An 11,365-nucleotide genomic window follows, 5' to 3' on the forward strand; every position below is an offset into this window, starting at 1 on the left:
CACAGCTTCAGCAAACCCGATAACACTACTCTCCTAGCCCGATCCACGCCGTAATTAATGTGTTGTCAATATGTTTCTGTGTGTTTTGGGTAACGCTCGGGTGAGATTATTCATGCCGGTGCGTCCACGTTGGGTCCTCATCACCGGGCACCAGGGCACTGCCCGATGCTTCGAATGGAACGACGCAAAACGAAGAGATCGGCACACCACACACCACAGGATATCGAAATGCGCAACTGTAGCCAGACGATCGGGTTTTCCACCAGATCACAATCAGATTGATTGTATGTATATGTTGTTAAACGTTGCCGTACTAGCATCGTGCGGCGACCGACGATCGATTGAACTTGAGAGAATGATAAACGAATCCGAACGATGGCGACGGCAATCGCGCGCGCCATCCGTAGAACCTGCCGATGGTGCAGTTGCATTCGCGGGTTCTCAATGCTGCCTACATATGAATGTAACATGGTGTATGAAAACCAAAGAGGGAGAGAGAGAGAGAGCGAGATACGAAACGCGAAAAAAAGGACTTTATCAGTTAACATTCCAACTGCAAATGCCGCAACCCTTCGCGGGGAAGAAAAAGTGGCCACTGCATCCGGTTTTTCTGCCTGCGACGACGATCAAGGATTTTCTCCAGATGGCTAGAAACCAATCCGTGGTGTGTTGTACGTCAATCGGCCTTTTGCGATATCCGCAGCGCAGCCCTTCAATGAAACGGCGTCCACGGCGTCCATTCAATAATTATGTTTTCAAGGTAATCATCCTGATCGGTTTTGAATGGGGGGTCGAAGCGGGCACATCGCGATGCTGTGTCTAGTTTTATTTTTAAAACCCCGCTTTGCGTCTGTTTGCGACACGAGCGAACTTAATGAAAAGTCAGCTCCGTAAGGGCTGACAGTTCTGCCAGCTTTCTTGCGAAGACTTTAAACTGATGAATGTGTTTATTAGGGATGATTTGTCTTGCCAAACTGCTTCTATTCTTAAAGAAACCCCAGTGAAACGACCGCTACAAACAGTTTAAAAATAACGCTCAATTAATCTTAAAACCAAAAACAACCCATTTGATCGATTGTGAAGGATTGTTTCGGTATTGTTTTATTCCAGAATCCAAAAACGCTACAGTGCTACAATGTTGTTAGAATGGGGTGCACTTACTTTGCAACGTTCCGACATGACTGATGATCGCGTTATTAATTTTCGCCTGTAATCAGTCGAAATTTCTTACTCTACGGCTTGGAGCAGCCTCCGATGAGAAAGGGTTCTGCAACTGCCCACAGTAAATGCACATCCTTCGAATCGTGAGCGTTAACGAATAAAAAAAAGCAGACCAGTTAAATGAAGAAGGTGTAGAACGCGCGCGTTTTTTTTGCCGTCTCTTTTCTGCACTCTGCTTCTACTGTTTTTCGTTTTCGAACCGATCAATGATCCATGATCCTTCGTATCGCACCCTGCCCAAAAACCGAGAGCCAAAGCAAGCGCAGACACTCGCAGCGGTGAGCTGGTTCTAAAATAAATTAAAATCATAAACGCTATAAAAGCTCATCAGAAGCGATGATGATTCTAAAATACGCTCTCGGAACACGGGGAGGAGGTGTCCATCGGAAATGGGATTTTTCTGTACCGTTTCCTTCCTTTTTGGCCATTTTGTTGGTTGCCGGCGATGCAGTTACATTCGGTCGATGCGATGCCGGTACACGTCTCGGCCGAAAACATGCTGCCCGACGCCTCACTCGCTCGGGAAGAAGCCGACGCACAACCGTTGGAAGAAGTGCCGCCGACCACCGGTTATGCTTGAACCCTCGTTCGAGGGGAGGATTATTTCCTCGCCGGGGTGTGTTTTTATGCAATATTTTGATCCGTTTTCTGTGCTGGATGTCGATATTCTCGCGCCCGTTTTTTTTGCGAAACGTTCGGCGAAAGCAATAACATGCAAACAGTGTAAGAGAGTAACCAAACAACATAGTAACTTCATCGCGCCGGTGCCAAGGTGGGCAGAATCATAATTGCGACCGGGAATCGATCGATGCCGCTCGCGCGGTTGATTGTAAAATATTGCTCAACATTTCAGTAATAATCCGCGGGCATGCGGTGCATCATCTTCCTGCGCGGAGGCATCCATCGTTTTGAAGTTATTTATTTAACCCTTCTTTTCCTCGCTTGTTCAGTTAAAGATAAGTCCCTGCACATAGAACTCGAACGAGATAGTTGACCGGTAAGTTCACACGCATCACATGTGACAATCGATCGAGCGATAGCTATTACGCAATAGAGAACATTGTCATTGTGCTAAATTCCACAACCGACCGCAGTGACTGCAGCAGCAACAGCAGCCGCAGCAGCATGAATGGCAGCCAGTGAATTCCTGCATTATATTCATCCGTAAATCCAACCACCTCAACTAGCACTGACCGACGCAGGCAGGCTCCGAGGGTCCGAGCCTGACAGCGGGCAACTTTTTCCTTGCGGCAACGAACGTGCCCCGGTCGCTACACCTTCTACGCGATTCTTGTGAACCAGGCTTCACTGTGGCCACCACCATCTGCGATCGCGATGATTCGTAGCGATGCTGCGTGCGTACGGTGGAAAACTGGCCTACCTTGCCGGCAGCGTTCTTGTTGCGTGTTGTTGATTTTTTTTCTCTCTCTCTCTCTCTCTCTCTCTCTGCGGTTTCCTTTTCTTGCTGTTGTGGCTGTCGGGGGACTGGACCTAACCTGTTGCGAGTATGTGATGCAGTTTTTTTTTTGTGCAGTTGTGCACGATTGCTCTTTTTTTACGCGTTGTGCTGTGTTTTGTTTCGTTGCCGGTTGCTTGGTTGGCTTTGATTTGCGTTGCGGATGTTGCAGTTGCAATCGTTGTCGTCACTGTCTGCGCTGATGCTCGTCTGCACAACTGGTTCAGTTTTGTTACGGCGGCCAGATCGTTTAGCTCAGCTTGAATAGACACCTGTAAAGTGGTTGTTTCTTTGGTGCGGACGTGAGATTTGTTATGCGTGCCTTGTAGGATTGGAAGAGCTGGTTACATATTTTAGTCCTTGTTGGTAAGATATGATACAGAAAATTGAGTGAATCTTTGTTAGGTAAATAGTTTTAAAATTAAAAGGTCATATACCTTTATGCAGGAGTCTCACTATCATTTGAAACGCTTCGTCGCGTTCTTAATGGATGACGCAACCTGATACACAGAACAGGGAACAAATCAGTATTCGCCCGACCAAGCATCCGGTCCTGGCCCTGAACAGGTTCCATCCCGTGCATTCTGCAACGAGGAAGATGCATCCGGAACCTCCATCTTCTCCGTCCCTCCTCTCATTCGCATCTTCCACTGGAGCTTCGTTCTACGCTACCTTCCAAGCACGCAGCAAAACTCGCTTGCAGCAAAACTCGAATCCCGATGCATGATGCTCCAAACGCACGAGACACCCTGATGCAGCTTAGATGCAGCGGACGAGCGTAAACACATCACGCAGAGTGAAAGAGAACATTTGAAAAGGTGCAGTTCATTTTTCGTACCGAAAACCCTTTTATAAAGGCTGTACATTAAAAGGAGGATACATTTACATTCGTGACGCCACGTGACTTGAGCCTTCCCTCAATCCCTGGACGAGTCCTGCCTGGAAGACGGGCGCGCACCACACGCTGCACCAAATTAAACGCGGTGCTATCGGATTGCTATTAAATGATTATTATTAACCATATTAAAGAGACATTAATGATTTTCCTGCAATCGAATTAATTAACATACATTTGCGAGTGTGCGTCTGCCGCCATTTGCTTCCATCCCGGGGACGCCAGGATGCCAGAACCACTGACGGGACGGGAAGCACATGTTCTGCCAGAACACACGGGGAATCGGAATCGAAATGATTGATCGAAGATCGTTATCATCAGCCCTTACCCTCTCGGGCGGTTTGGCAGGTCACATTCGCATTGCAAACGTTGCGAGTTTCGGATTGGCATCTGTGCCGTGATACGGACTTCGATTTTTCTCCTGCTTTGTTTTTTTTTATGCATTCCGTTGCATTTCCGGCTTCGATTGGTGGGGATCGGGAAAAAAAAGGTAAAATCTAGAGAAGAAAACTCCAGCCTTCGAGTGAAAATCGAACACGACAGTTTCGGGAAGGAATGTGTGGCGCGACCGATCGATCCATCGCTGCACCTAATTAGTATTTTGTGTCGATGCCGCCTTATCGCACCGATACCACGAGCGCCGCTTCTAACTGCCACGATGCATCGACCGCGCTTCTTCCGAAGGCGCTGCACCTGACGTACCAGCGCTAAGCAGGCAGCTGGTAGGAAACCTGAAGAGAAGAGATGTTTGCGTCCGCCCGTTACACGGTGCAGCAGGACACGCACGCACGCACACACTCGCGCCCAGACCGGCGCGACAGGATGCCAACTGCATTACATTAATTGTGGAATTAATGAATTTGTTTCTACGCTGGCTGGGCTGGCCATCGCGAGCCGTGGTGCACCGTACGTCACCGTGGTCGTGATCGGTGAATGATAAGCGTGCCGATCACTGCGGGAAACCGGCTCATTACGTGGCGCGGCGTCCAGGGAGGTTCTCCCTCTGCCTTCAACTGGAGCAAATCGAAGGGAAAGGAATTGGTAATAATAATAATACAACGGCTCGTAAGTTGGTCCGAAAACTGAAACCCTATAACAAATGCACCAGGAGGCCCAGAAAGCGAATAAAAAAACGAGCTGCTCTTTCGACTGGTCACCACCACGACCACGGCGATCCACCAGACGATCGGGATTTATAATCCTCATTTGGCCACTGACCTTCCGCATGGTGGCCCATCCACACCTACCCGTGGCCAAACCCGTCCAGCTGCGTGGAAGCAGCCTTTACATGTGTGGGGTCGTTCTGCATCGAGAATCCTTCCCGAGGGTGGGGTTTCTCAGCCGGACTGGCTCAATTTGCATTCGCCGCTAATAACTTTGGTTCTGGTGTACCTCGCTGGCTAGCAGCGGGGGTGAAGGTTTTCAAGTGCACATTAAGCAGCAACAAAAAATGAGGCTTAAACGGCCTGTTTTCCACATTTTAACGACTCCACCAAGCACCCTTGGCGTGGTATTGAGTTTTGAACTTGCAAGGTGACGTGCATACATTTCGGCATCGGTTTTTTCATCGGATGTTTCGGATGGACGTTTTTTTATGGATTTCTGGTTCTCAACTCGAAAGGACCTACGGAGAAGCTTGCAATAAAAACTGGGAACACCCTCTGAGAGCGGGTTTTCTTTCGGTACAATAAAAGTTGCGATTACGATCCGGTATTGCCTGTTTCCGAAAGTAGAAAATCCGGGCCGAACTTTCCGTTTTAATTTTATCGACTTTTTTTGAGGAGGGGATTTGATAGTGTGCGGGTTCGTTGGGCTTTATATCCATGAAGGACTGTCTTATCGGCGAGGTATTATCATGAACGCGGAGAGAGATAGCGCGAGAGAGAGAGAGGGAGGGCCAAACCTCATCCTGACAGAGATGTGTGAAAGTAAAAGCTCCGTGTGTCCTGCAGCTATCATCGTTGAGGCCAACTTTTGGGGTACATTCTGGAGCAGATTTTTTCTGTGTCAATACGCTTGAAAGCTTCAACTCCGTTCGATCTCGTTGAAAGTGAAAGGTCCAAATCTTCGAGCCCAACCCGTGTCAGCGAGAGATTGCAAACAAGGCGTTGGGTTGGGTCTTTTGCTTGTTCATCTCGTTCATCGCATTGCAGGATGTCACTGGCTGGAAGCAGTACGGTTCCAGCACTACAATAAAGACTTCGGCTCGGTACCTTGGTAGTGTGGACGTGAATCGTGCAAACCCATCATCATTGGAGCGGTCCTCCTTCCCCTGCTCGATCTGGTTGACCCAACAGGGGTGAACGTGCTGTGCACGAGAGCGTACACACCCGGCCGAAATTGGCAAACGGGAAAACAGTTCACTTTTTACGTGATATTTCATTAGTTCTGTCTCGCGCGGTTTGAAGAACAAGTCGAGAAGCAGCATGGGAGAGCGAACAACAACAAAAACAAAACCTGGTAGAATTACACTTAGCAAAACGAATGCCAGAGGAAAAAAAAGTGCAGCCACTCTTTGCCCTCGCGCAAAGAGATCATAAATAACAGAACTAGACCTCTTCTCAGCAACAACATCATCAAACCGTGGCACCAGCGGCACCAAACGGCAGCAGGCAACAGCAGCAGCAACAGTGAACAGTAATGGAATCGATCGAACAAGATTCCAATGACTCCGAATGTGTCGGTGCCCGATGCATTTCTAGTAAAGGTCCCGCCGTCCGGTGGTGTGAGCCTGGTGTGCAAGTTGCACCCAGGTGCCGGATTCGAGCCGGAGCAGGGCCGTTGCTCATACACACGTACAACCCAGGGGTAAAAGGCCGAAATGGTATGCCCGGAGCAAAAATAGGATGCTTCCTGCGCACGGTGGGATAGCGCAGCACAGATGATCGGATAATCGTAATTTTTTGTAACAATTTTGGATGTTTGAAAAATAAAATCTAAATAAAAATCGGTCTCCAAATGTACGTAAAATTTTAAACATATTTTCTAAACAGTTAAACAGTAATCAATGTCTCAAAATTCAACACGATACCTCACAAATTAGCAGTGCGCCGTCATAATTCTATATTCTAGAACTTTCAGATTTTTCTATAGAGGGCCCACAAAGCCTCGGGGATGGATGAATGAGGATAAGAAACTCACTGATTCCTTCCTGGCTGTTCTTTACTTTTGCATTCGTGTCCATATTATGATAACAAATTTTATAGTTTGCCTAACAAGAGAAAAAATCAATCTAATGGTTAAAGATGGCGAGGGACCTTCAAATATTTACCCATCATCTTTCTGGGCACTAAAACCACGAAAAGGTTTCGATCTACTATTTCTAGCTTCCTGTGATTTAATTTTACCCATAGCTCGATAGTCAGTCCTGCGTGCGGTCTTCATAGGATTTGATGCCTGACCCAGCTGTGTGAAGATAGACTGAATCACCTGACCGACCTAAAGCCTTTACTTACTTACTTACTTATCAGGCGCTACAACCGCTTTGCGGTCTTGGCCTGCTGCAACAATCCTCGATACCGCTCACGGTTCAGCGCCGTCGTCTGCCAATCCGTTATCCCGGCCGTTCTGGCGGACGCATCAACGCCATCACTCCATCTCAATTTGGGCCTACCACGCCTCCTCTGTCCTTGTGGACGGCCTAAAAGGACTTTACGGGCTGGGTCGTCCAGTGTCATTCTCATGACGTGACCAGCCCACCGGAGCCTGGCGAGTCTAATGCGCTGTACGATAGTGAGATCATCATACAGCTCGTAGAGCTCGTCGTTGTAGCGGCTCCTCCATTGTCCTTCCACACATACGGGGCCAAAAATCCCTCTGAGCATCTTCCTCTCGAACGCGGCTAAGAGGGCTTCGTCAGTTTTGGACAGAGTCCATGTCTCAGAGGCGTATGTGAGTACTGGGACTATAAAAGTTCTGTACAGTCCCAGCTTCGTCCGTCGCGACAGGTATTTAGAGTGGAGAAGTTTCCTCAGGCTGTAGTATGACCGGTTGGCAGCCAGCACCCGTGCGCGTAACTCAACATTAATGTTGTTGTCGGTGCTGACTTTTGACCCCAGATAGGTGAAGTTTTGGACGACTTCGAAGGTGCGGTCACCTATCTGTACATCACCCCTGCGTAAATCAGTGTTTGTTAGCAGGGCCGCTGGTGGTGCCACCATCATTTGCCACCATGCCACCTAAAGCCTTTACCAATACGTAAAATAAATCCTCCCAGACGGAAACTCTCTAACGATGATGATCTCGTAATCATCTTGAATGGTTACCTACAATTTAACATAAAACCCAAATCACGTACCTCGATGGATCGCGGTATTGTCTGAAAAAACGACATATAAACCAGTTGAGTTTAACCATTGGTCTCTTCTTCTAGAAAACGATTAAGCTATTGAAATATATAACTTATTTCATCGTACTAATGCGTCGATGGTTTTTTTCCCTATGTCCACTCTACGTCCCACCGTGCACCGCAGCCGTAAAACCGATGCAGTACAGAGATCCAGAGCGGTCAGTTTACGATCGTTTGGGTGGTGTCAAACGATGTACGGCGAACAACACAACAAAAAACCAACCCCTGGCAGCGGCGGCAGGAAGGCTCCCTGGATCACCCGGTAGATTGTGAGGGTGCAGAACTGCAACCTTTAGCTTGGGGTTGCACGCGAGAAAGCGTGCGGTTGCGAGAATCAGGGTAGAAGCGATCACGAAGCAGCACCGCGTCGAAGTATGATTATTATATTTTAATCGGATTATTGAAAGATTTCATTTGTACCAAGCAGATCCTCGTGCGGGTTGGCTGGCAGGACGGGTAAGAGCATGGGTGTCGCTTCTTGTTTCTCGCTCTTGCCTCTACCATCTTAGAGTTCGGATTGGCGCAAGGAATGAGAGCCTGAATCCAACCAGGAATGGCAGAACGAAAACAAAATAACTCCCTCTTCCGTGAGCCTTCAAACGATCGATCGACTCGCGAGCGTTCATTATGATGCGATCTGGCTGGCCGAGCTGAGAGCCAGAGAGGGTGCAAAACTTCGCGTGCGCCTCACTCTAAAACGAATCGCTGTGGACCCTTCTGCGCTGAAAATGCATCCACTGAACGTATAATTTTAATAATAACTCTACCAGCACACGGGTGAACCTTCCGACTGGCCAGCAGAGGCTCGGTTGGTGCTGAACCCATAAGCTAACCCAACTCGGCCAGCCAGCCAGCCAGCCAGGTCGATCTCGATCTCGGTCGCAATCCAGCAACCTGCACTGCACCGGTGCACTCGCTGCATGTGTGCACAAAAACACGAGCATGGGAGAAACGGCAGAAACGGTAGATAACAAGCAATTACACTTTTCCTTCGGGAGTGTATAAAAATTTGTGTAATAAAGTTTTTACATACATCACTCCCGGCACACATATGTACAAACGTACCCTCGTGAAAGGGTGAAGACGGGAAAGAAGACACGATGACTTCAACAACAACAGTGGTTGGGGTCAGTTCGGTAGGAACGGTGCCGTTTCCGGGACCAAACGAGCTGGACTTCACCTTTGCGTGGCGTCCGTTTCTCATCTACGGTGGCATTGCACCGTATGAGCTTTTCGTGCTCGGCTATCCTGGAATGCACCCAAAAAAGAAATACACTTGAACACGTTAACGTTGGGCTCCAAGAGCACAACGAAACCCCTCGCCGTTGAGCACCTTTGGACCACGGGAGAAACGTGTTTCATTTTCGAGATTAGGATCAAAACAATTGTCAAATTTCACCCGGCCACGGCGGGAAGGAATGGCACAAAATTAACGTCTCCGGCAGGATATCCTACTGCATCTCGTACCGGCTTTGATGAGGAACGCAGTGTTTGTAGAACGAAAATTAATGACCATATCCCAACACGTCACGTACAAACGAACAAAACGATCGGGCGACCGTTCCGGTGGAAAATAATGAGTTGCGGACAAATTTCGTGGAAATCGAGTCCCTTTCCGTGTGTTCGGGTGTGTGTGTCCCTTCGGACGGGGTTGGTGTCGGAGGGACTTCTTCGGGGGTCTGTAACAGTACCCGTTTTTTCGTTGTTGTTGCTGTTTTGGGGTGGTGTTGCTTTTTTTAATGCTGCATCGCCCATGTTGGCGCATTTTGGTCGGTTCTGCTTTGTGCGTTCTGTGCGGTTAAGCACACTAATTAATTGCAGTGCCCGAGTGCAGTTCGCGTAATGCACCACCTATGGGGTGAATTTTGGAGAGCGCGGGATGATGATGATGATGATGTTGATCGCCCGTGCATGGATCAGTGCCACGGAGCCCCGTGGCAGAGGACTGTCAACATTCTTAAGTTCTTTTAGGTATATTTTGTTTCATTAAAAGAATGGTAGAAGGGTTAGGGATTGGTGAAAGGTGTTGGCCAGGATTTATATCAAACGAAGCGAAGATATTTAAGTACAGTGCTCGGATTTCAAAGAGATATTAAGGGATTTTTTTTGTTTTTTGTGTAGCCATGAATGATGATGATCATTTTCTACGTGCTTAAGGTATGTTCAATGAGTCATGAGTCTCGATGCTGGCGATGTTGTGATGAAAAGATGAGTGTTTCATCCACTTTTTTTCTATCCATCAATTTATGGAATTAGTTGGTAATAATTGTTGAACATATAAAATAAATTAGAATAACTAACTCCCATGGCAATTGTCAATCCCTTTGTCTGCCAATCTATTATCTCGATCGCTCTAACGGACGCATCAACACTATCACTCCATCTCAACATGGGCCTACTGCGCCTCTTCTGTCCATGGGGATGGCCAAAAATTACTTTATGGGCTGAGACGTCCGGTGTGATTCTCATGACATGAACAGTACAGCTCGTAGATCTCTTCATTGTAACGGCTTCGCCATTGTTCTCTCATCGCTCCAAAAAACCTTCTGGCCATCTTCTTCTCGAATGCGGCTAAGAGGGTTTTCTCAGTTTTGAAAATAATCATTGTCTCAGAGGCGTATGTGAGTAGTGGGACTATATATGTTCTATCTAGTTAAAGCTTCGTGAAAATGTTTTCTAAGGCTGTAGTTTGACCTGTTACCATCCAGCATCCTAGCGCGTAACTCAACGTCAATGTTATTGTCGGTGTTGAGTTGAGTTTCCCCATATAGGACCATCTGAACATACTTACTGTCTCCCGTATAGCTCTCCTTTGCTGCGAGAAACTACTCATCTACTTCAGTAGAATAATTATAATCCTATCACTATGCCTCTTAGAACAGGACTTGCAAATGCTGACGATGTCTTGTTGGCCATTATCGAAAGAAAATATTATCATGAGCTTTAAAGCGGAGAATAAGGATTAAGGAGAGTAAAGACATGAAGTGTACAATGAACTTTATATTGGGCTAAGATTAAGTCTAGACATGCTATGTTAAGCTTATCATGTCCTGAGAATGGCATCGATCATCTCGTCCGTAAAGTCTATCTGTTGGGCCATCGACACTGACAATAAGTAGGTTGATATCTTAACAGGAATTGAGACACTGCCTAACATGTTGGTGCTTCACATCGTTCTAAAATTGCAACCAAGGTTTCTACTGTCGGCCACAGTTTTCCCAAAGTATCGATCGTTTCCTACACAAAGGACCCACAAAAAGCTCCACCCGTTTGCCAACTGTCGCCCGAAAGCCCCATTGCCTAACCGAATTTAAATCCTACAAATCACTCAACCCACCACCTCTGCAAGACTCACCTCTTGCGACTGTGAACTTTATGCAGCTGTGCCGTGCTTCTAATTATCGCCCGCCAAAGTCGATTACCCACGCCGTTCTAAGCATGGGTC

Source organism: Anopheles stephensi, chromosome 2 (assembly GCF_013141755.1).
Source record: "Anopheles stephensi strain Indian chromosome 2, UCI_ANSTEP_V1.0, whole genome shotgun sequence".
NCBI lineage: Eukaryota > Metazoa > Arthropoda > Insecta > Diptera > Culicidae > Anopheles > Anopheles stephensi.